At 45.1% G+C, this 24,036-nt stretch overlaps 2 protein-coding genes across 3 annotated transcripts in view; both read right to left on the bottom strand.

The window, feature by feature from the left end:
• The window catches only part of LOC146856834 (uncharacterized), a 207,217-nt gene that overhangs the window by 67,739 nt on the left and 115,442 nt on the right, over positions 1 to 24,036 (bottom strand). Inside the window, exon 1 of one of the 2 annotated variants that reach the window (XM_085647266.1) lies at positions 9,436 to 9,555. The exons of the other annotated variant lie outside the window; for it this stretch is intronic. The gene's annotated coding sequence lies outside the window, so the exon portion shown is untranslated. Of the gene's footprint in view, positions 1 to 9,435; positions 9,556 to 24,036 lie in introns of those variants that run through there. 2 annotated transcript variants of the gene reach the window in all.
• LOC146856833 (uncharacterized) overlaps positions 9,435 to 24,036 on the bottom strand; it is a 162,351-nt gene continuing 147,749 nt past the window's right edge. Inside the window, exon 4 of the transcript XR_014979818.1 lies at positions 9,435 to 9,556. The gene's annotated coding sequence lies outside the window, so the exon portion shown is untranslated. The remainder of the gene's footprint in view (positions 9,557 to 24,036) is intronic.

Raw genomic sequence — 24,036 nt, 5'->3', positions numbered from 1 at the left:
TTTCCTGGTGTGGGCAGGGCTGGACTGCCATGGCAGGGGTCAGGATGAGGAGTGGTTACTCCACTCTTAAGTGCGCATAACTGTTTGACCGGCCCTCTCGGGCTAGCTATAACAGTCATGCGCACTTTGCATATTCTGCACCCAGGCGGCATTATAGCCTGTGTGCAGAACATGCCCAGGCCCGCATTCCCCGTCTGAGCGCCGAATCACGGCGCTCAGACCACTCACAGTGCTGCTTTGCAGCATTGTGATTGGCTAGTAGAGTCAGGAGCCTGGGTGCTTCCTGGTTCCTGCTTCCAGCGAGAGGCAAGAGCGGACTGAGAAGCAGCGGCCGATCGGGTGGCTGGCCTGAAGGTTAGTGTTGCTTTTTATTATATAATATTTAAATTTACCCCCGCCCTCTCTTCCTTCCCCCACCCCTCAACCCCGGTAAATAGTGGCCGCCACTGCCTTCCACACAGCAAAACTTACCTATAAACCCCTCCGCACACTCTCCCAGGTGCTCCCCATTCTGTTCCCTATTCCTCTTCCTGTCATGCTCCCTATTTTATTGGTATTTTAAATGTATTCCTAGTGCCACTGGGCTGCCTGCTTTCCTTTTTTGGGTTTCAAGCAAACTTTTCCTGTTTTTTCAGATTTTTATTTATCATTCTTAAATTGACGTCCACCATGCTAAACTGGTAATTTACAAATCACTGCAAAGTGCTGTAGTGCATGTGCAAGTACCAATGACGACACATGCCTGTGTATACATCATGACGCTTATGTGCGCACTGGCAGCCATTTCGATGTGGATTTCTTTTAACAGAATACCCATTTCCAGATTATCAGCCACATGTGCCATTACAAAAAAGCATTGGCAAAGCCAATAGCTTGCCCTTTTGGAGCTCTGTCTTTCAGAATGCTTGTTTTAGTAGGGGTATGGGAATTCATTTTTGTGAGACGTACAATTCTTTATGTGATGAAAGGAATTATGGTATTGAAGGATATGGAAAGAGAGTGAGAGAACCTTATGATCGCCAGTCTTTGCTGGCAGAAAATATATTTTTTTCTTTCTGTTAGTAAGGTTTAGATATTTTGTGGTATCATTGACAGACCAAGAAAATAGGAATAGAAATGAAATGGAAAGTGTAACTGGACAACAAGTGGGGTTTGCAGTTTCCGGAGCCTGAACTTCATAACTGAAGACTTTTGTCAAAGAAACGCTTATCTGAATCATTACATGTGGTTTCGCGAAATCAGCATACATGTCAGTTCAGCACATTTTTGGTTTTTCATGCACGTATTTCACCAATGCAGTACATACATGAAATGCACTTTATATACACATGCATGCACAGGTACATCTTGGGTGCAATTTTTTGCAGTAAAAGGTAGATATTCAACCACAATCCAGTGGACTCAAGGTAGTCAACTGGCCAGTATTTTACTGTAATGACTGGCATTCTGATATCAAGACTATGGAATACCATTTACCCAACCTCATGAAGTGCAGCAAGCTCCTGAGAACTGAACTCTTCATTCTTGCTCTCAATTAAGATCAGCACAAGAAATAGCTATAACTGGTGGACAGGGCCGGACTGGCAGTAGCGGGCACCGGGCAATCCCCCGGTGCGCCGCACGGGTGGGGGCCGGTTTTGGGCCTCATGGGGCCGTTTTTGTTACAGGGCCGTTTTTGCAGCATAGCTGCAAAATCGGCCCTGTAACAAAATCGGCCGTAAACCGGCCCTCGCAAAGAGCTCGGCGGCACCCCCAAGCACTGGGGGGGCCGGCCGAGCACTTTGCCAGGGCCGGTTTTGGTTCCCAGTCCGGCCCTGCTGGTGGACTGAATAGGAGATGGAGTGACGTTTCAGAAAGTGACGCCATGCCCTATAATATCCCGCTGGTAAAAGGTCAAACCGAAAAATGAAACAACATTTTTATTCATTTTACTTTTTATAGATCATAAGTATCATTTCAATGTGAAACTGAGCTTCGAAAAGGCTGGACGACACAACATTTTTAAATAGTTTGGAACATGGTCATGACTTGTTAAACCGCTTTGACAGTGTAAATATGTGATGGGTATTTTGTTTCCCAAAGAGTAAATACTGAATTGTGGGCAGTTAAGTGATCCTAAAATAACCCTCAGCTCAGTTCTTCTCTCAGGCAGAGAACCCTGCCAGGGGGATGGATGGTTGAATACAGCCTGAGGTCACATTGCAAGCCTATGTGACACAATACAGTTTTCGAAAATAGATGCAGGGGAAGGGGTGGAACACAAAGTGACACCACTATCACCTCCTAGCCTCTCTCAGCAGCCTCTGGCTAGTGTAGGAACTGTATCCAACCGCGACCAACCTGACTTATATCTTGAGTGAGACCAACATAGACAAGCACTGGCAAAACAAATAGGTCTTGCTCATACAAGAGCTATTGGCTTTGGCGGTGTGTTTTTGCCATGTTGTAATCCAGTGTGGCTGCTGTTCAGCATGGCTAAATGTTAGTGCCCAGGAGTGTCGTAGAGTATCCTACACAGGATTTGTTGGAGTAAAGTGCCGTAGAGTGGAGTGGGAGAAGCAGTGTCGTAGAGTTCAGTGGCAGAGAGTGTCGTAGAGTGCAGTGTCGAGGATGTGCATTGTCTTACAGTGGATTGGTGTTGAGTGGGTTGGAGTGGAGGACTGAGGTAGTGGGGTGGCTTGGTTTTGGGGTAGAGTGGGTTGGATTGAGTGGAGTAGGGTGGACTGGATTGGATTGCAGTGGGGTGGATTGATATGGGGCGAAGTGGATTAGGTTGGTTTGAGGTGGAGTGGGGTGGATCGGGTGAGGTGGTTTGGATTAGAGTTAGGTGGTTTGGAGTGGGGTGAATTAGAGTAGAGGGGGGTGGATTGGAGTAGTGTGGATCGGACTGGAGTGGTATGGATTGGAGGAGTTGGGCTGAATGGACTGGATTGAGTGGGGTGGACTGAACTGGGGTGGATTGGACTGGGGTACAGTGCGGTGGACTGGAATAGAGTGGGACGGATTGGACTGCAGTGGAGTGGGGTGAATTGAAGTGGGGTGGACTGAACTGGTGTGGATTGGACTGGGGTACAGTGAGGCGGACTGGATTAGAGTGGGATGGATTGCACTGCAGTGGAGTGGATTGAACTGGGGAGGTCTTGATGGGGTGGATTAGATTGGAGTGGGGTGGATTGGGGTGGGTGGGATGGACTGGAGTGGGGTGGGGTGGACTGGATTGGCATGGGGTGGTCTGGATTGAAGAGCAGTAGATTGGTTTGCAGTGGTGTGGACTGGAGTGAGGTGGATTGGATTGAGAAGGGGTTGATTGGATTGAGGTGGATTGGATTCGATTGGGGTGAGGTGACCTGGATTGGGGTGGGTTAAATTGGAGTGGGGTGGACTGGTTGGGTTGAATTAGATTGGGATTGATTGGATTGGTTTGGGGGTGGGGTGGATTGGAATAGGTTGGATTGCAGTGGGGTGCATTGGAGTGAGGTGGATTGAACTGAGTGGGGTAGACTGGAGTGAGGTGGACTGATTTGGGGAGAGGTCAACTGGTTTGGGGACGATTGGATTAGACTGAGGTGGATTGGATTAGCTTGGGTGGATTGAAGTGGGGTGGAATGAAGTGAGGTGGGTGGGGGGATTGAAGTGGAGTGATTGGATTGCAGTGTGATGGGTTGGATTGGAGTGAGGTGCATTGGAATGAGTGGGGGGCTTGGATTGGGGTGGATTGGATTGAGGTGGATTGGACTGGAGTGGGGTGGAATTGAGTGGAGTAGATTGGATTGCAGTGGGGTGGATTGGAGTGAGTTGGATTGGATTAAGTGGGTGTATTGGATTGGGGTGGACTGGATTGAGGTAGATTGTATTGGGGTGGGGTGAATTGGATTGGGGTGGGGTGGATTGGGGTGGGGTGGGGTGGATTGGAATGGGGTAGATTGGATTTGGCTGGATTCAGGTGTATTGTATTGGTGTGGGTTGGATTGGGGTGGGGTGGATTAGAGTGGGGCAGATTGTTTTCGATTGGAGTGGAGCAGATTGTTTTGGATTCGAGTGGGACACATCGTTTTGGATTGGAGTAGGGCAGATTGTTTTGGATTGACCTGGGCGGATTGTTTTGGATTGGAGAGGGGAAGATTATTTTCGGTTAGAGTGGGGCTGATTGTTTTGGATTGAGTGGGGCAGATTGTTTTGGACTGGAGGGGTCAGATTGGTGTGGGGCTGATTGTTTTGGATTGGAGTGAGGTGGATTGATTGGAGTGGGAAGGAGTGGGGTGGATTGGGGTGAGGTGGTTTGGATTAGAGTAGGCTCGATTGGATTGGGGTGGACTGGATTGGAGTGGCGTGGACTGTGATGCCTTGGAGTGAATTGGGATGGAGTGGGTGGATTGGGGTGAGTGAAGGCTATTGGAGTGGGGTAGATTGGAGTGGGGCAGATTGGTTTGGATTGGAGTAGTGCAGACTGTTTAGTATTGGAGTGAGGTGCATTGGAGTGGGCAGATTGTTTTGGATTGGAGTGGGGTGGGTTAGAGTGAAGTAGATTGGTTTGGATTGCAGTGGGGCAGATTGGAGTGGATTGTTTTGAATTGGAGTCAGGCAGATTAGAGTGGGGTGGATTGTTTTGGATTGGGGCAGATTGTTTTTTATTGAAGTGGGGCAAATTGTTTTGGATTGGAGTGTAGCAGATTGGAGTAGGATAGACTGTTTTGGATGGGAGTAGGGGAAGATTGTTTAAGACTGGAGTGTGATAGATTGTTTTGGATTGGAGCAGTGCAGATTGTTTTGGATTGGAGTGGGTGTAGATGGCTTACTTAGTCTATGGTACACACTTATTTAGGTGGAGTGCCTTGCACTAATCCAGACAACCTTTATGGTGATTTTAGTGACCTTAGACAACCTTAGAAAGCTCTCTAAGCGGTAGCTGTGGAGAGCAAACTTCAGGCTTAGTCCAGAAGGAGTGTGAAGCAGCTTGTACCAGTACTAATCATATAGTGTAGGTTAAGTGAAAAAGAACCACACCGTGGAGTTATAAAAATATGTATTTATTATAAACACTCACTACTCCCTGGAGATATAATCATAATACACACAATACTTCAGCAATGGAACACGTGAGTAGCACAAATACACACCGGTCTCCAGGGGGAGACTGATCCATATACTAGTAAAGTGGAATGCGACCAACGACCAAAGTCAAGGCTGGACCCAGAAGACTTAGAAGAGCCTGGGATCCAAGGAACCACCCAAGGTAAATACTCAGGTACCCCACGGAGGCCGTGTGCAGAGTGGAAACATGACCGCATGCTTAATACAGGTCAATGGGGAAGACGCAGTTGCAGTTTTCAAGAATAAGGACCCTTCCTAGAGGACCCCGAAGAAACCCCATGGAAAATGGAAGGTTGGAGAGTCACCCCACCCGTGGATACCCCAGGAACCAGGATACCTACACCAGGGAAGCCGGGTGCATATGCGCAAAGTGACGTCGGATACTGTTGTAGACACAATGGAGGACTTCAGTAAAGATGCCGCCGGCGAAGAAGGTGAAAGAGTCCAGTGGAATCCAAGGGTGGATTCAGGAAGAAAGGTATCTGTAAGCAGAGGGGACTGAGTCTATGCCACTTAGGAGTGACCAGGAGGCACGGAAGACGAATGCCCACTGATGTCGGAAGATGCAGGAGAGTTGATGTGACCATGGTGCTGTAGCTGTGTGGACCAGGGGATGCTGTGGAAGACCAGGAGCTGTTCATGAGCTATACCACGTCGGATGTCGAGAGCCAGGGGGTCGGTGTCCGGCGGGAGAACCAACAAGTTTTAGCAGCGTCAACAAACGTGGCAGACGAAAAAGGTACAGTGTCGGGACCAGCAAGGTCCAAGGGAAGGTAGTCAGAGAAGGCCCCAAGCAAACAGGGAAGCCCACTGGAGCCAGAGAAGACCCTCAAGAGGACCCACGGGCTGAAGGCACAGGAGTCACAAGAGGACCTTGAGCAGCTCACTAACGATGCAGACCCAAGGTGCAGGAGATGCGGTGAGGACAAAGATCTTGGTAGCAAGAGATACTAGAGACTGCCGCTTCTTGGAGCCCGAGAGTCAACAAGCATTGGCAACGGCAAGTTGACATGGAGCACAGGTGCACTGCTCCAGTGGTATCGACGAGGGATAATGGTTCAAACTTGCTGTGAAGACAGTGCAGGCCTCGAGTGAGTAACAGAACCACACCAGTGTCGCTGAAGCTTTCAGAGCCTGTGGGCACTCAAGAACAGCAGACTGGTCAGCTTCGTTGTGGTGCCTGCAAATGCAGGAGAGTGACTCCTTTACTCCAAAGGAGAATCCTTTGAGTGTCTTGGATGCCCACAGGCCTGGAGAAGAACCTCTATGGAGCACAGGCACAGATGATGCAGAAGACTGGCAGGACGATGAGACCAGGAGAAGCCGGAGTCTTCCAGATGCAGTCTCAGTTCCCAAAGCAAAGTCCAACAAAGTCCAAAGTGCTCAGACGGTTGAAGATAAAGTGGTTTCAGACATGAATCTTGTCCCATGACAAATCTGAAGACCCACCCACAGGTAAGTCCTTAAGTACCCTAAGGAAAGGGTTGAGACGATTCAGGGATCCCTCCCAGAGGAGGGGCTGGACAGTGGGGAGGATACTCCCATCACCTTTGTTCAGTTTTGTGCCAGAGCTGGAGCCAACGGCTCCCTGAACTGATTCCAACTGGAGTATGCAATGAGGGCACCAAATGTACCATTCAAAGCAGTCTAGTGGCACTGGCAAGCGCCCCCCACCCTAGCCAAATACACTAAGTCCTGCCTGGGAGGTGGTCATGCCTCCCTGTGACAGGAAACCTATTGTCCTACCTTCCCCAGCTCGAACGTGGCTCAGCAGCAGGAGGGCAGAATCGTGTTTGTGGTCAGCAGCAGCCATAGCTTGCTTTCAGACTCTGGAAGACTGGTACCGGGAGCACGGAGGGCTTCCCGGAGGAGCCCCACAGTGCATGGGACCTCCAACACCGGTATGAACCCAAAATGTGTGATACCAAATACGCCAGGGGTCGTTACAGCCAGTATATAATTAACCATCGTGTAATGATGCATGGCCACTATACGTATCATAATGGCTGATGCACTTACAATGCCTAGAGAATGGACTCTGGGGTTTGTAGGGGTGTCCTGCTCATGCAGGGCCACCCTCACACTTATAACCAAGCACCCTGCCTTCAGGATTAAAAGGCCTGCCTTAAGGGTGACTTATACATTTTAAGTGTAGTGACCGCAGATATAAGAAATCTTATATTTGTTGTGAGTGATGCTAGCAACAGCTCACACACACTGCAATGGCATGCCCATAGTCACAAATTGAGTGGTCTCCCATGGGTGGCATAATACATGCTTCAGCCCATGGGGGATCCCTGGTGTACCTATGCCCTGGGTACCTTACTACCATATACTAGGGACTTACAAGGGTACACCAGTAGCCAATCTGGGGTACCAAAGTGCTCACCATGGTCCAATTTAGGGAGAAAGAAAAGAGACTGGGGTCCTGACTAGCAGGATCCCAGCCAGACTAGTCAGAAAACAAAATGGCACCAGCAAAAAGTGGGGGTAACCATGGAAACAGATCCTACTTTCCCACAGTGGGGAAGACTGTTTTGGATTGGAGAGGGCAGATAATTTTGAATTGGAGTGTGAAAGACTGGAGTTGGGCAGATTGTTTTGGATTAGAGTGGGGCGCACTGGAGTGGGGTCAGTTGGGAAGAATGGAGTGTGGTGGATTGGATTGTGGCAAGTAGTTTTGATTGGATTGGTCTGGGGTGGATTGGACTGAGTGGGGCAGATTGGTCTGGGGTGAGGTGGGGTAGATTGGCGTTGGGAGGATTCAAGTGGGGTGAATTGGGGTGTACTGCACGATTATGTATTAAAGAATCATTTCAGAAAGTACACATAGGAAAGGAACAATGTCCCTTAGCAATAACATAATCCTCATCTTTTGAGAACCGCACCCACGATCGAAAGCAAAAGAAAACGCGAGTGCAAAGTGAGAAAAGAAGACTTGCCAAAATAAAAGAAGTCAATAGAATAATTTATGGAAAGTTTTGCCATTTTATTTGTCCTGCTGGGCAAGTTTTTTGCCAGTCATACGCCTTTTGTTTGCACCGCTTTAACAGATAAAAATAACAATATAGTACCTCAATCACGTTGGGAGCAGCGACGGGCACTGATTAAGTTGAATCAACCTGCGCTTAGTCCCTGTGCCACAGAAAGGATCGGAAATTATGTTAGGCCTGCCTTGACGAATTAAGAAGCTGGAAAGAAGAGTGCCAAGTAAGCCAACTAATGAAAAGCGACTGCCGGAGTCCAAGCCCTTTTCTGTATACAAGAGTGTCTCGCAAGCGAGACGCATGCACCAGCGCCAGTGGTAGCCGGCACGGATCAGGGGTGGCGGGCGGGGAGGGGGGGATTAGGGGAATATAAAAAAAAATCATGTAATTTATCGCCGCGTCTCTGCTCTGTTGGACTCGGGCGAGGAACACAAATCAGAAAGCCCAACCAGGCTCCCCATACCAGTCACAACGCTGCAATGCAGCGTTGTAATTGGTAGGCACCCATGGCTTCCCTGACCAATCACAAGGCTGCAATGCAGCGTTGTGATTGGTCAAAGCGCCGTGGTTTGGCGCTCAGACGGGGACTGGGGGCCTGTGCATGTTCTCCATGCAGGCTGTAATGCAGCTTGTGTAGAGAACATGCCAAGTGTGCATGACTGTTTGGCCAGCCACAGAGGGCCGGCCAGCCATTCATGAGCACTTGGAGTAGGTAAAACACTCCTCCCCTGCTCTGAGAGCAGAGCAGCTCCGCGTGCAAAACAGCTGGAAACAATAAAATGATAACATTGAGTTTTATCATATTATTTTTCCTTTAGTCACACTGCTTAAAAGCAGTAGGGTGACGCTCCTCTGCCTTAGTGGAGGAGCCGCCACTGGCTAGCACATGCTCTTGCTTGCTCAACCTAAAAAGGGATACATGGAGGAATATCGTTCACTGTTACTCACGCTGCCAAACTGAATGCTAACTTCCCCTTACAACAAGCATGCTATATTTCATTTTCTTCAGCGATCTGCAGTCAGTGAAAGGCAAGTACAAAATACATATTAAAATTAAGTACTCTGGAAATTCAGAAAGCTGTTATTTACCCCTGTGAAATCAAAGCCGAAAACTGCAAAAACAGGAAGAACCCATTTTTAGAATATATATTAAAGTAAAAACACATGCAAAATTGCTACGTTAAGTAAAATATGGGTTTTGCACAGATTTTAATCAGGATCCTATCCCTTACACAGACCTAAGAAAAAAAGACCGGTATTGTTTTCTTAGGAAGGTGCGTGCTGACCTCCACGACAGCAAAGGGGATATTTAAAGTGAGGTACTAATTAAATCATGTTACGTTCATTAAAAACTCACCTTTTAATGCTCGTCTGGATGCAGGTTTAGTTACAGTGTCGCCTCTGTAAAGAGTACGGAAGTAAACCCAGTTTCACTTTCTTTTACTTGAGCTTTGAACTTCTGATTGGAAGCCCACACCCTGCAAGAAATAGGAGAAGCTGTGTTTTAAGCCTGTGTTCTGTACAGACTCATACTTTCAGTACATAATTTACAGAGCTCTCCCAAGATCATGGATGTGTAGCTTGTTAGTTAAGATTCCGTGACTTGTAGCCCGAGAATGCAAATAAAACAGCTACAGTGGATAAGCTGATCCCACATGGAAAACAGTCTGATGTTGCCTGTGTTCCCGTTTGACGGGGAACTTACCTGCTGTTTGCGATGGACTGGTCCTATGGGAGGAAGATCAAGAATGATTTGCACACAGCTGGCCTCTCCCAAGATTGTTACAGTGTGTAAAAAAATTGTTTAGAATGAGATATCACCAGAGGTAATTTAAGAACTCCTTCCATCATTTTGTTGTTTGTTTCAGTAGAAGCTTTAAGTGGGTTTGGTATGCCTTGATGTGGGCTCTCTGTGCCATAGGACTTAAGAAACACTTAACTGACGAGGCCTAAGTCAGCTTGTGTTCCCGTTTGGAGGGGACCTAGACGCTTCCTATAGGAGCAGAACAAAGGCTGAGTTACACATGGTGGTCGACACTCGACAGTGACGCTGTGGGGAAAAAACAGTCTGGGAATACCCCCTACCGACCACCAGGGGGTGAGATAAATGTAAGCATTCCTTCCATCGCTTTGTTTTTGATAAAGGAACTAATGCACATGAATATACCATCAATAGAAAAACATCACACAATTTGAGAGTGGAAGCCAGAATCTTAAGATAGGTGTTCTTGTTCCTGTTATATTCTCCAAACTGATTAAAGTGTTTTTATATGTACATTTGATAAGATGCATTGGAACACTGGCTGCTCCCTAGCAACCTGTCTTCCCTGAGTCTAGAGTGGAATGTAGACAGAGGCAGAAGGCAGTTGCAGAGGAAGGTGGCTAGTGTTTCCAGGGGTCGCTCCTGACATCTTAATAAATCATCTTAAATCTACCAATGTGTTCTGTCACTTCAAAACTGGCGACGAGGATGGGATAGCCCTCTTAAAGTAAAGGACACCAACGTATGAAGCTTCAATTCAACAACTTATTGATGAGGAACATACTTCAAACCGTGAGTGACCCCTGGACTGTCTTTTTGTTGGACATATGCTGACACTGATGTTATGGTGTCCATCTAGCCAATCAAGTAACTGCAGTTTCCACTGGTAACGCGTTGTGGAAGTGATCGTTGTTTTTCTTTTCTACTTGTCTAGTGCTGCCACGTGTGAACAGCCTTGAAATTACTCTATCTGTTACATAGGTATTGGAAAAAGGAAAACCTTTCTGGAGACAGTCAAAACGTGGCGTATGTTTTCTTTTTAAAAAAGGAGGGCAGTGACTATTGGCATTTGCGGTTTGGTTCTGGTAAACTGGAGTTGTGACCATTCTGAAACTTTATGCTTGAAAGATTTGTGCGCTTGCATTTTCATAATTTGAATTATTTGAGCGCAACCAAATCTGAGTGCCGAATTTGTTTTCAAGCAAGAACATCAGTTTAAAAAGGGAAGGGCCCGTGCGCCTACCTTGTCTGCCGCTCATTTTCAAATATCGCCATCTAAGAGTTCTCTCCATTCCCGATGACGCCTCACTGCGATCAAGCTGCATGACGCCCGACCACGAAGCCACGCACGACGTTCGAGGCACGACGTTCATGCAGTACGTGCCGCCATATTGGTAGTATAGAGCAGGAAGTATATCAAGCCCAACACCGGTGACACGCACACCACTTCAACTCGGATGCGTGCCACCAGTTAATTTACAGTGGGGCGGTCTAGTGTGATATTTTCTCTCCCCGTCGCACGCGCACCAGGAAGTGGCGTGTTTAAGCTGTTCAGTGCTAAAGTGCATATGCTTTCCCCATTGTAAATGTATATGTTGGTTGGATTCCATGATTGGCTTATTTGGTTTACTATCAGACCCCAGGAGTGCCCAGGGCTTGTAAATACAAATGCCGCTGGTGGGCATGCAGCACTGGTTGTGCCACCCACAGACGCGGCCTGGTAAAATGTGTCTAGGTCTGCCATTGCAGAACCTGCATGCAGTCTGGTACTGACATGCTGACTGGCAAGTGCACCCACTTGCCAGTACCTAAACCTTCCCTTAACTTCATGTTAGTCACCCCTATGGTAGGCCCAAGGGCAGGGTGCATTGTAGCATAAGGTAGGACAAGCCCTAATGTGTGTGGCATGTCCTAATAGTGAATTACAGCCATTTTCGTTTTTCACTATTGTAAGGCTACCCTGTTCTCATAGGCCCAGAATGGACTATTAAGATTGCTACATCCTATGATCCTAACAGACCCAGGGAACATGGTAGAAAATCGAGTTTAGTATGCCTGAACTCAGAATAATAAGGTACATCTTTTAGTAAGGTTTATTTTAATATTCTGCGTTTGCAAATGCCACTTTTAGAAAGTTAGCCTTTGCTTGCCTAACCATTTCAGCCCACCTCTGTGTGATGTGTATCTGCTGTCTGGCTTGTGTGAGTGACAGGGCTGGGGAAACCCAGATGGGCAGGGCTAGGTAGCCTGGTGGTGAATAGGAAGATTGACATATAGATGGGTGGGAGGAGTACACCTGGACTCTGAATAGGGCTGTGCTCTGCCACCACAATGCTGGCTCCGCCCCCTGTGGAGCATCTGATAGCTCTGCCCTGCACCCTGAAAGAAGAAGCCTGCATTGCATCAACAAAGTGCTCCAGAACTGGACTGAACTAGGCAAGGGCCCCCCTGGTCTGAGAGAACAAAGGATTTGTGGTATAAATGTAGGAGCCCTGCTCCTAAGAAACTAGATCCTGTCCTGCCAAGAAGAAACCTCTGTCCGACCTGAGGGAACTGAAAAAGCTGCATGGAGGAGTACTGTCCCTGACCTGGGGGATTGGCCTGCAGTGGTTGCCTTGCTGCTGAAGAAGAGGAAGAAAAGACTCAAGAAACTTTTATTTGACTTGTGCTGAGAGATCTCCATGGGCTTGTGAGTGAGCTTGCCCCCTGAACGAAGTCCCAGGACAAGTGGACTTCACCGCCGTGAGATCACCTTGGAAAACTGACCGTTTTCCCCGCATCTTCGACTCGAACTGCTACGTACGTCTTGCTGATCGCAGCGTACCCCCTGCAAGCTGATATCCCGCTGTCCGGCCCGAACAAAGCGTCTGAGGCCCCTCTACGAGCCGTAGCTCGCACCGCAAAGGAAGGTATCGTCTGGCCTGAGCAACGCGACTAACAGGCCCCTACGAGCCGTAGTTCGCACCGTAACGGAAGGACTACGAACCGTACTTGCTTCTATCCCCTACGAACCGTACTGCCCAGCGTACGCTCCTTTCACCTGCTTTGGAGAGGCTGCAGTGCGTACTGTAGTCGCGTACGTCTCCCCTGTGCGGAGCGTACTGTTCGCTTGTATCCAGCGCTTCGAATCAAGATTGCCGATCTCATGGTACGGCGTGAACGCCGCGACGAACATTGAACGCACCGTACCTACGCACCGTCCCATGAAGCTCTGCACGCCCAAGGTCTAACGTACCGTAGTACGCACTGCACCAGGAGGACAACGCACCGTACATCGTGCTTGATGTCAGCGCAGCATCCGTGACGAACCTGTTCGCACCGTAGGGTGTACGCTTCATCCCGAAGCGCCTACAGTGCGTGTGAGACCTGTTCCCAAGCAGTTTTTACCGCGTACAAAGCGTACGGAAAGGAACGAAGCACACAGAACTTTAAAACTACGCTAAACCCAAGAACTCTTTGTCCAATAAGTATTGTGGGCCGTTTAAACGTTATCTGGTCTTGTGCTAAGCCTAATATATATATATAAAGTGTTATTGTTTATATATCGCAGTGTGGAGTCCATTTGTGGGGTTTTCACTAAGTTACTGTGTGTGTTCACAAATGCTTAACCTAAACGCTCTGAGATAGGCCTTGTTTGCTCTCGCCAAGCTACCTAGAGGGTGAGCAGGGGTTATTGTTGGAGTGTACCCCCCTACCCTGACTAGAGGAACGGTTCCTTGCTTGACACAAGTACCTACCTGTGTAAACCAGAGAACCCGGATTCTAACAGTAAGGAACGAGGAGATTTAAGGATTTTTAAATGTCGATCAGAAGTGGCTGACTTTCTTCAGTATGAGGTGATTACAACTGTCTCTGTGTTGATTTACGTACAAATACATAAATAAACAACAAGCATTTTCAAAGCAATAGGTCTCGCATTTACGCAAATTTGACCTAAGGCATTGTAAATGACAATGCCTTTTATTTTTATTTCCGTGTTTAAAACATAAATAAAAGGTTTTGTCATTTACAATGCCAATAGCTTAAACGCGAGACCTATTGCATTGCAAATGCTTTTTTTGGGACGTTGCATGGAAGCCCAGGACCTAAAGAGGCGTGCATAGCCCTCTGGAGCTTAGCACGCACTGCTGGTGTTGTAGGCAGCGTGTTGAGGTGCGTGTGGCCCAAGATGTGGCCATCTCTGGAGGCGAAAGAGGCTGCTGGCCAGTCTGGGGCTACGCACGGACTTAGTCCCCGTTGTGCCCATTAATAACCTGTCGCTGTTCCTGTAGCAGCTACATGTGCCAATGTGTGGAGACAACTGAACGCAGCGCTACCTCCATGAAGGCCATGACACACCAACATGGAGGCGAGACTTGTGTAATGGCGGAATGGGACCTGCATAATGAGAATATGTGTGAGAGCCACATAGACAATGACAAGATGTACAAGGGGCCGAGGAGAGATGTGTGAGGGTGATATAGTCACTGATAGGACATACAGGGTGCTGAGGAAAGATGTGTGAGGGCAATAGAGTCACTGGTAGGATGTACAAGTGGCTGAGGAGAAATGTGTGAGGTTGATAGAGTCACTGGTAGGACATACAAGGAGCTGAGGAGAGATGCTTGAGAGTGACACAGGTAATCACAGGATGTACAGTGGAGCTGAGGAGAGATGTGTGATGGAAACAGAGGCACTGACAGGATACCCAAGTAGCTGATGAGATGTGTGAGGGTGATATAGTTGCTCATAGAACACACAAGGGGCTAAGAAGAGATGTGTGAAGGTGATACAGTCACTGATACGACATATAAGGAGAGATGTGTGAGGGTGATGGAGCCACTGATAGGACATACATGGGACTGAGAAGAGATAGGTATGAGGGACATAGACAATGACAAGATGGATAAGGGAGCTGAGGAGAGATGTGTGAGAGTGATATAGTCATTGATATGACATGCAAGCCAGCTGAGGAGAGATGTGTGAGAGGGACATAGACAATGACAAGTTGGATAAGGTAGCTGAGGAGAGATGTGTGAGAGAGATATAGTTAAGATAGGACATACAAGGGGCCGAGGAGAGATGTATGAGGGTGATATAGTCCCCGATAGGACATGCAAGGCCTGAGGAGAGATCTGAGAGAGGGACATAGACAATCACAGGATGGACAAAGGCCTGAGGAGAGATCTCTGTGGGCACAGGGGCACTGACAGGATACACAATCAGCTGAAGAGAGATGTGTGAGGGTGATATAGTCACTGGTAGGGCATGCAAGGGGATGAGGAGAGATGTGTGAGGGTGATAAAGTCACTGACAGGATATGCAAGGGGCTGAGGAGAGATGCCTGAGGGTGATAAAGTCACGGACAGGACATGCAAGGGGCTGAGGAGAGATGTGTGAGGGTGATATAGTTACTGATATGACATACAAGGCAGCTGAGGAGAGCTGTGTGAGAGGGACATAGACAATGACAAATTGAATAAGAGAGCTGAGGAAAGACGTGTGAGGGGGATACAGTTATTGATAGGAGATGCAAGGGGCTGAGGCAAGGTCTGTGAGAGGGTAATAAACAATCACAGGATGTACAAAGGCCTGTGGAGAGGTGTGTCCAGGGGACATCGACTAGGAGTTGACCAGGGGTTGAGAAAAGATGTGAGATGGAGACTGACACCTCGGCATCAGGGTTTAGGCTAAGGGAAAATTTCAATTTTAGCCAACGAACAGCAGTTTGAAACCCAAAATATGCTGGTGCGTAGACTGAGAACTGAGGCAGGTTATCTCCCAGAAAGTTTAAACCATAACTCACTATTACTTGGGGGGAAATCATCTTTTTGTAGTGAAGTCTTTCTTTTTTTTCTTCATATGAATTAATTTGTGTATTTTTAATTGATGCATTTGTCTTAAGTAAACTTGTATTCAACTCTTAATTTTCTTTTGTAGTGACACTGATCCTTTTCTTTGAATTGCTGTGTGTTTCTTTCAGGCACTGGGCTGCCTACATGCGGATTTTGCTTTTGACTGAACAGGACGTTTCTGCACAGCAGGAGGAGCAGACTGCTCACATTTCTTGCACGAGTGTGCGCTGTGACTCGGTCACTATGGGCCTCAGGGCGCAGTAGTACACTGCAACATCGTCCTGAAGGCTGGCCCGGGACAGCTGCAGCCGTACCTGCCTCCGATCCCCATCCATGGACGCTCAGAGGCGTCCGTCCGCCGAATGGTCATTTATTCTGTATTTGGCAACATGGAGGAGCCTGTGGGGAGGGCGGTGCTGGAGCTGTTGGTGCCAAAACACATCCGGGCTACTGACAGTTGGGGTGAAATTACAGTCAATGGAGGGAGCCCTGATGCCCCTCAGTGATTTGCATTGCAGGGGGGAACTGGAAGACAGAGTCACTCACAGCCACACCTGTGCAATGAGAGGGGTTATCAGTGGGTTGCACAGGAGACCTGGGGGCGCACAGTGAACGAAACCTCACCAGACAGAGCAGAACTGATGCATTGCAGAGCATGGTGCCCCCGAAGCGGGCGGCGCGCTCTTTACTAAAGTTCCCCCAAAAAATGAAACCGAGTGCGGTGTTCCTGAAGCGGGTGCCGCACTCAACATCAAAGCTTTAGAAAACAATATTTAAACTGAGCGCGGCATCCCTAAAGCGGGCGCCGTGCTCAATATGCATATACCAAGAAAATCAGCCGCCATTGTTCCCATCAGTGTATATTATCAAAAAAGTGCACACCCACTAGTTAAAGCCGGCCGTGTAACAAGCGAAGTAAAAGGTCCAGTCCTTATGGGCTGTAACAAATGGAGAAACTAACAAGCCTCATAATTAATTGGAAGCCAGCGTTTATGAGACACAATGACACAGAGCCAATGACAAATATGGGCGGAGAATGGGTTTGGCTGCTAGTGCATACCCTAATACAGCATGCCTCGCAGAGCGAGTGGCGCATGCGTGCTGCCTCTAGGCTTGACCTAAAAATTACAGACTAACCAAAGTCTAACCTTGAACAGCACAGACAGCAGTTAATACTATCTAGAGACAAAACACCAGTGAATTGTTGGCCAGCTACAAGGCACTTCTAAAAATATTTTGGGAAAATCATAAATGTTTATGAGAAGAAATAGCAATATGCCCTGAGACAAAACTGTCCTTTGATTAGAAGATACAGTTTAGTTAAATAAGTCCAATAGGCAGTTTTGCAGTTAGGTGAATATGACAACTTTGCAGGTTTGTGTGGTAAGTACCAAATCTGGAAGAAGAGAGAATTCTACTGCTAAGTTCTCCTCCAGAGTTTGCTCTCCCTAAACAAGTCAGAGGATTTTCCATTATGACCTGGCTCTAAATGAGGCAAAACAAGTTGATACCTTACCATCAGAAAAACTCCATAACTTGTTTCCTGTTCATGCCCTAACACCAGAAAATCAAAAGTCCAGAATTTGAAAACTTTGTTAAGTCAGAGTAGAACACTCTTCAGATTTACACTTCAAGTAAATGCCTGGTAAAATTATTGAAATGTGTAATAAAAAGCTCCTAAAATATGTATAAGCATGTAAAATGTAATTCAAATGTAGTGCAGATGCAATACGATTCATCAATCTGATCTCCGGGATAACTGCTTTGACCTATGTAATGCAAAATCTACTTGCAACTATAACTCCTTTATTAAGGACGACTCTGATTTACCTTTCCACATTGAAATCTAGAAAAACTACTGTGCCACCACCAGTGGTCCTTCCTACCAAATAAATGATTTTCAAGAACATCTCATGCTCTAAAACGACTGTGGTGACAGCTGGACAGGGACAAATAAATCATATGGTGCACAGGGTCCAGACAAGTTCCTACCTTTTGATAAACAAAGCAGTGCCAATCAACACTGGGCTTTTTCTTGGACCAGCCATAGCGGGGAAAATTAAACACCACTGGTAATTACGCCCGGCAGCATTTTGGTAGATGCTTTTGGCTCACTGTGCCACTAAAGAAGGGGACCAACCTTGTGCAAATCAACCTTAGTCCTACTCTGGTGGGAATAGGCCATCATGCATTGCTAGGCTGTACTCTCTGAACTGGAGTGCAAGCAACTCCAGACTGGCTTCAACATTATTGTTCTCATCAGTAAGGCACACCTTGAGATTGAGTGTGCACAAAGCAATGCAAACCCATGTCTGGGCATGCATGTTGTACTACGGCCTTTCACTGAGAAAGATAAAATAATGATGGATGGAATGATTTAATTAACCACAGTCTCTGATAATAGCTCTGATCACACTGTAGTACTTGGTTACTGTGCTTCTATAGAGGGTCACCAACCGTATGAAAATCAGCATCGACCCATTAACAGTAGGAACAATTCATCCCAAACTTCCAGGAACAGGGTTTTTACCAGGGACTGCTAGTAATTGAATGATTCCACCCATCACTGTTGTCTTTTCCTAAGATCAGCACCTAAAGGTTTAGTAAACATGTGCACAATTTTAGGACCCATAAAAAAGGCTTGGAAAATGCTATTAGATATGTGGGATTGACTGAGCATGTTTTTGAAATCACACTTGCATCCACTCAACATCATAACAAATCAGGAGTAGAAAACTCTAACAGTGGGAAGGACACAGTAGAACACATGTAAAATAAGCAGAAGAACTGATATCAAGGAGAGAGTTCAAAGTTGAATCAAAAGAGACAAATTAATTAAGGCCAGGTTCCAAAAAACGTGTTTCAAAGTCTAGGAAGAAAATGTAATCTCTCTTAGTAGACATACTAGGAGCTAAAGTATCTGCACAGAAAGCAGCCCCTGACTCCACAGTTACAACAGATGTATTAACCCTAAGTTTAACGTTAATTTTGCTTGTGTTTAAGTTAGCATACCCAGGCCTCGAGTTGATGTAACTGGGCCTTGGACTGCCTGTCAAATTTAAAAAGCCTGCTGGAGTTCTTTACCATTAACAGAAAATAGTCAAAATAGGATCTGTTTTATGGTGCAGCTTCTCGTACTATATCTAACTTCTGCTTTGAAAGAAGCCATGTCAGAGATGTTCTGATAATGTTGCAAATACTCATGGTTGTTGCAGTCACAGCTGTTTGTTTATTGATTTAAATTCATTTAAAAAGTGTATTATTTAGCAGTGCGAAGTCATTTACTCTGGTACGTGGATTAAATTAGACACAAGAAAAGTAATATTCAAGCGGTTCTCTGGGTGGTCTGTTTTACATAACACAATTTCTGAAAAGACGATTAGTTTAGGTCATGTAACTTTACTAGTTCAGCCCTATAATACCACCTCATGTTAGGTCTACAGTGTTCTTTTTTACTCCTCTGAAACTGTAAAAAGTGTTTATTGTGGGATGTGAGCCAGACCTCTACTTGCTTTCATACTGAAAAGTGTTTATGTTGGGCTGCTATTTAATTCTGTACTTACGCTACTTCAGAGCCACAGCTTTATGCCTATTCTCAAGAGGCAGACTTTATGTCAGTCCTCTTGCTCTTTGTAATGAAACAATTTACAGACATTTTGTTCATGTTAATTAATTTAGACTCTTTGACAGTCTGTCATCTAACTATATACTTAGACATTTTTCCTGACTTATGATATATATTGATGCAGATTTGCACTGACTACCTTTTTACTTCCTGTAATGATTAATAATTTTCAATTAGCCATCATGGTTTTGACATTGAATATTGTCCTGCATAGTTTTTTGTTTTTTTTAACTGAGGCCCTCATCCTTTGCGGCTCATACCGTCCCACTCCTGCATATTGGCCCTTTTACATTATATTGGTGCAAAGTGCAGACAGCCTGCATGTACTTTCTGGGTGTCGCACCCATGTAATTCTCCTAGTATGTATGTGCAAGCCAGTGACTCCAGACTGGGCTCAATGGGGCTTATCCTCCACCTACCAGGGATGCAATACCTTCAAGGTGTCCAAAAAGATTTGCATCAAGCGGAACAAGACAGCAGATGGGAACCCCCGGAGGCTGCTACTGACTCGCTTTCCATACGAAAAGAGGGAGAGTGGGCATAGATATGCTGAAAGCACGTACTGTGGATGATGCAGTACAGAAACCGGAAGGGATGGTGCACACAAATATAATGAAAGGGAGGAATGGTGGAAGACCAAGGTGACAATGCTTGTGAATGATGGTGTGATGTTACATCAGAGTCCAGGAAAACAACATATTAGAAAATTGTAATGTTGAGCACTCCAATGTAGATAATGAAATGCTCCAGGCTTATACTGGCTGGTAGAAGCCCGGAGAGCAACATTCCAATGTTGTTTTCCTTTGATAGCTGCTGCTGTGAACAAAGGCCTCTCGGAGCACAAGGGGATTTAAACCCAATCAAGCTCCAAGAGTCCTTTGTTTTGACTAATTTAAACATTCTGCCCTCCAAGGGCAAAATGTTCTAATAGCCTTAGATCCCTCCTAGTGGGCACTACCGGCAATTAAAGGCCCGCTCCCTTGTTAAACGCTGGAGTGGGCCTTTAAGGGCCGGCCGAGCCCGCTAGGTAGGGCTCTAAGGCTATATTACATTATCACTAGACTCAAGCCCTTACTTTGGCTGCGTTTGCCAAGATATGGTGACAAAATGATTATAAAAAACATAGACTGATGGTGATGTGTGTACTGCATTGGCAGGTTCTCAGAAAGTATCTGCTTCATAGTCAGACCGATTAACCAATTTGTATAATTTAAATTATGAATACAGGTTTTATGGCTACTTAACAAATGAATATACATACGTAATATTGTTACGGTTTTAACTAACCAAGCAATAAAGATTGATTTTGATTTTTTTGATTTCAAATAGTATAGTTAGCCATGACGAACAAGAGAATCCAAATTAATTCAGGTAGACCATCCAATACTCCCAGAGTGGAGGTGACTAAGTCATTAATGTATTCTCAATGCCTCTTTCAACAGTTAAACTGAAATACTGCCATATCTGCAGGAAGCACACAATGGGCCTAATTACAATGTTGGGCAGAAAGAATCTGACCGCTAGTCAGAGGCTTTCTGACCAACACGGTAGTTTTAACTCGATTGCCCCATTAGGATGGCGGCGGTCAGAGTTTAACTCGGCTGGGGAATCCGACGCACCATAATCCCTTAAGGATGGTGTTTCCGCTGTCGGGACTATGAATGTCACTTTCGGACAGCCTTTTCATGTTGGGCTTTCTGACATGAAAGGCTGTCCGAAAGTGTATTTAGGGGCCCCTTGCAAGAACCCCTCCCCCCTGGCCCTCCGCATTTGGGCCCTGAGGGCACCCTCAACCTACCACATGGTGCAGGGATGTGTACAAACTTCCATTTTTCAATGGGAGCTTGTGCTGCGGGTGGCTTCATACTGCTGCACAAGCTTCCAAATGGAAGTTTGAAACGCCCCATGTGCGGTCATATCCTAATGCGGAATGTGGAATTCCCAGCCCATGGTCGGGTGGTTCCTTTCCCGCATTGGCGACCCGACATCGTAATTTGGATCGTAGTATGTAAGCATGGGGAAGCAATGTGAAATTGTAAAAGATCATGTAAAATAAGGAGAACACCTCCTATGTTACCGGCTAATTTGTATACATTGTATACCCAACCATCACAAGTCACATAATGAATAAGTTTTGCTTCAGCTCTTTAAGGTGTTGCAATTTGTGGAATTCCTGAATGTGAGTCAAAGCTACTCTAGCACCTCGAGTATAGCAATTGTGTCACCCTTCCTGCATATTTAGGCAAGTAACATGGTGAAGAGTATTAAATTCAGCAAGGATTAGATATAATCACAATCTGTTGCCAAGTACACAGATCGCATTCTAAACTCAATTATAAATCACGATTTTCAGTTCCATGGTCGGGTACTTCCAATACATGTAGACAGTTGATGTCAATCTAGTTCTGATGTATAATTTTGTCCCAAATTTTGTTTTCATTTTTATTTGTCGAATAAACTAAATTAATTGTTCTCTACATAACTCACACATACATCCATATATTCCCATCGAAAATCTTACAATTGAAAATGATTTTTTTTAAAAGATGGCCGATAGTGATGATTGAAAAAGATGACTGATAGTGATAATTTTCCAACCTAATTTAATTAGTAACTGAACTGCAAAGTCCTTCAGATTTCCTTATTTGTGCAGCAATTACATTTTTATGTCTTCATATGCGCATACATATCATGAACCCTTGTAGCTCATGCCATATCCATTGCAGTGTTTTTTTAATGAAATCTGTTTGTGCTTCAAAATTACTTGTTATCATTACATTTGCAAAACAATTACTGACTTTTATTGTGGAAAAATAATATCGGTCGTGTGGGATAATCACCACAGTTAGTACTTTCGATTCAACTATATTATCTTTGCTTTACCAGTCCTGAATAAAAAGGTACTGTCACTTTCCATATAATAGTAATTATTATTTACCAAGCCATTTGTAGAAGATTTTTATATACAGTTCTTTTAAAACAATCAAAATTGGTACTTAATGTGTTGACATCAGAACGATAAAAGGCTGAAGCAATCTTGCTGATATACAAGACTTCAACATGCAGATGATCATACATAGAGTTCGTCAGCAAGTGAACATGCAGAAGAGTTATTACTGCAAAATGTCAAGCACACACATACATACACACCTTTACAAATGATGGGTTAAATGTGTTATGGCCCTCATACATTTATTAATTGCATCTACTGGTAGACAGTGCCTATTTCTTGGGGACTAGTAAAAATAGCTACTGCACTAAAACCCTCATCCTCATTATTTTTTATCATGTTTACTAAAAGCACCAATTTTTATATTTGAATTATACATCACTCTAAGAATGGACTGATATAATCCCTCATATAAAAATGAATAGATCTGTGTTATCTAGAGGCCTGAGTTTGTTCTCAATCTTTACTAAGGTGAAGACTCTTGGTAAAAGGAGCCAAATCGTCCCCAGTTTGTTAGGCTGTTGTAAATGTGAGTTATTAGGCAGCCTCATGTGAAAAAGTTTCAATTGTTTTTTGTGAAATTGTATATTATTTTGCTTTTTATACAGAAACTACAAAATTCTGCCTGTGAACAGGTATATTGTATTCCTGTCGTTCCAACAGAGAATTTGATTGATAATCGCTTTCTATAAAAAGCATGTACCAAATGCAAAATAAGGTGATCTTATTGTTGAAAATATGTGTTATATCATCTCCAGTGCTTGCTGGTGTCATTCATGCAATACGTTTCCACTTCTGCAAAACGAAAGCGACTCTTTACTTTAAAGAGCTTATTTATTCAGAGGAAAAAAGATGGTTGAAGCTGATGCATAAAACAACATAATTGAATAAATCATTGCAATTCTTTTTTTTCAATTTTTATTAGTTCAGAGAGGTATTATACATATATTCACATCCATAATTTATTCATTCGTTACAATATCAATTATTATCATATCATCTACATTAATACTTATTACAAATCGAGGAAAAATGACAGTTTCCAGAATATATATACAATTCATTATATGGCAATAACTCATAATCCGAATGCATTTGAAATAGAGAGAAAAGGAGAAGGAGAAAAAAAAGAGAAAGAAGGGAAAAATAACAGATCAGAGATTAATACAGAATTCATTATAGCCATAGTCTATACACATTACCCTACCCTAGATAGCCAATTTGTTATTGGGGCCCAAAGTTTCATAAAACACTTTTTGGCCTGATGCCCCTTACATTCGTATAAAACCTGTTCTAGTTTATATATGGCAATTAAGCGGGCCAGGCATTCATGGAAACTTGGGGGCACTCGATCCTTCCATCTAGTTGCAATAAGTAGCCTGAGTACAGTGACTGAGATAAATATAATACTGGTCTGGGCTTGATCCAGCCCTACACTGTTATCATACCCCACCATCATAAGCGAGGGGGTTAGGGCCACAGTTTTGCCCAAGATCTTCTCCCAAAACTTTGGCAGTTCTATTTTTAGCAAGTCGAGCTTTGGACAGCCGTAAAACATATGTATCTCCTCTGCTGGTCCTATCCCACACCTAGGGCATTTGTAAACCTCCCTTTTCTCCCCAATTGAAACAATTAGAAGAGGTGAAGTATAAATTATAAATCGTTTTATAGTGTTGCGCCTTTGTTTTCTTTTCCAGCAGCAGTGACATATCTATATCCAAATCCTCATTCTCTAGTCTGCTGGCCCATTTTGTTTCCGTTTTCTCAATGTCATCCGGAACTTCCTC

Source organism: Triturus cristatus, chromosome 3_2 (genome assembly GCF_964204655.1).
Source record: "Triturus cristatus chromosome 3_2, aTriCri1.1, whole genome shotgun sequence".
NCBI classification, from domain to species: domain Eukaryota; kingdom Metazoa; phylum Chordata; class Amphibia; order Caudata; family Salamandridae; genus Triturus; species Triturus cristatus.
Note: the sequence above shows the minus strand (reverse complement) of the source record. Positions and strands in the feature narration are given on the sequence as shown.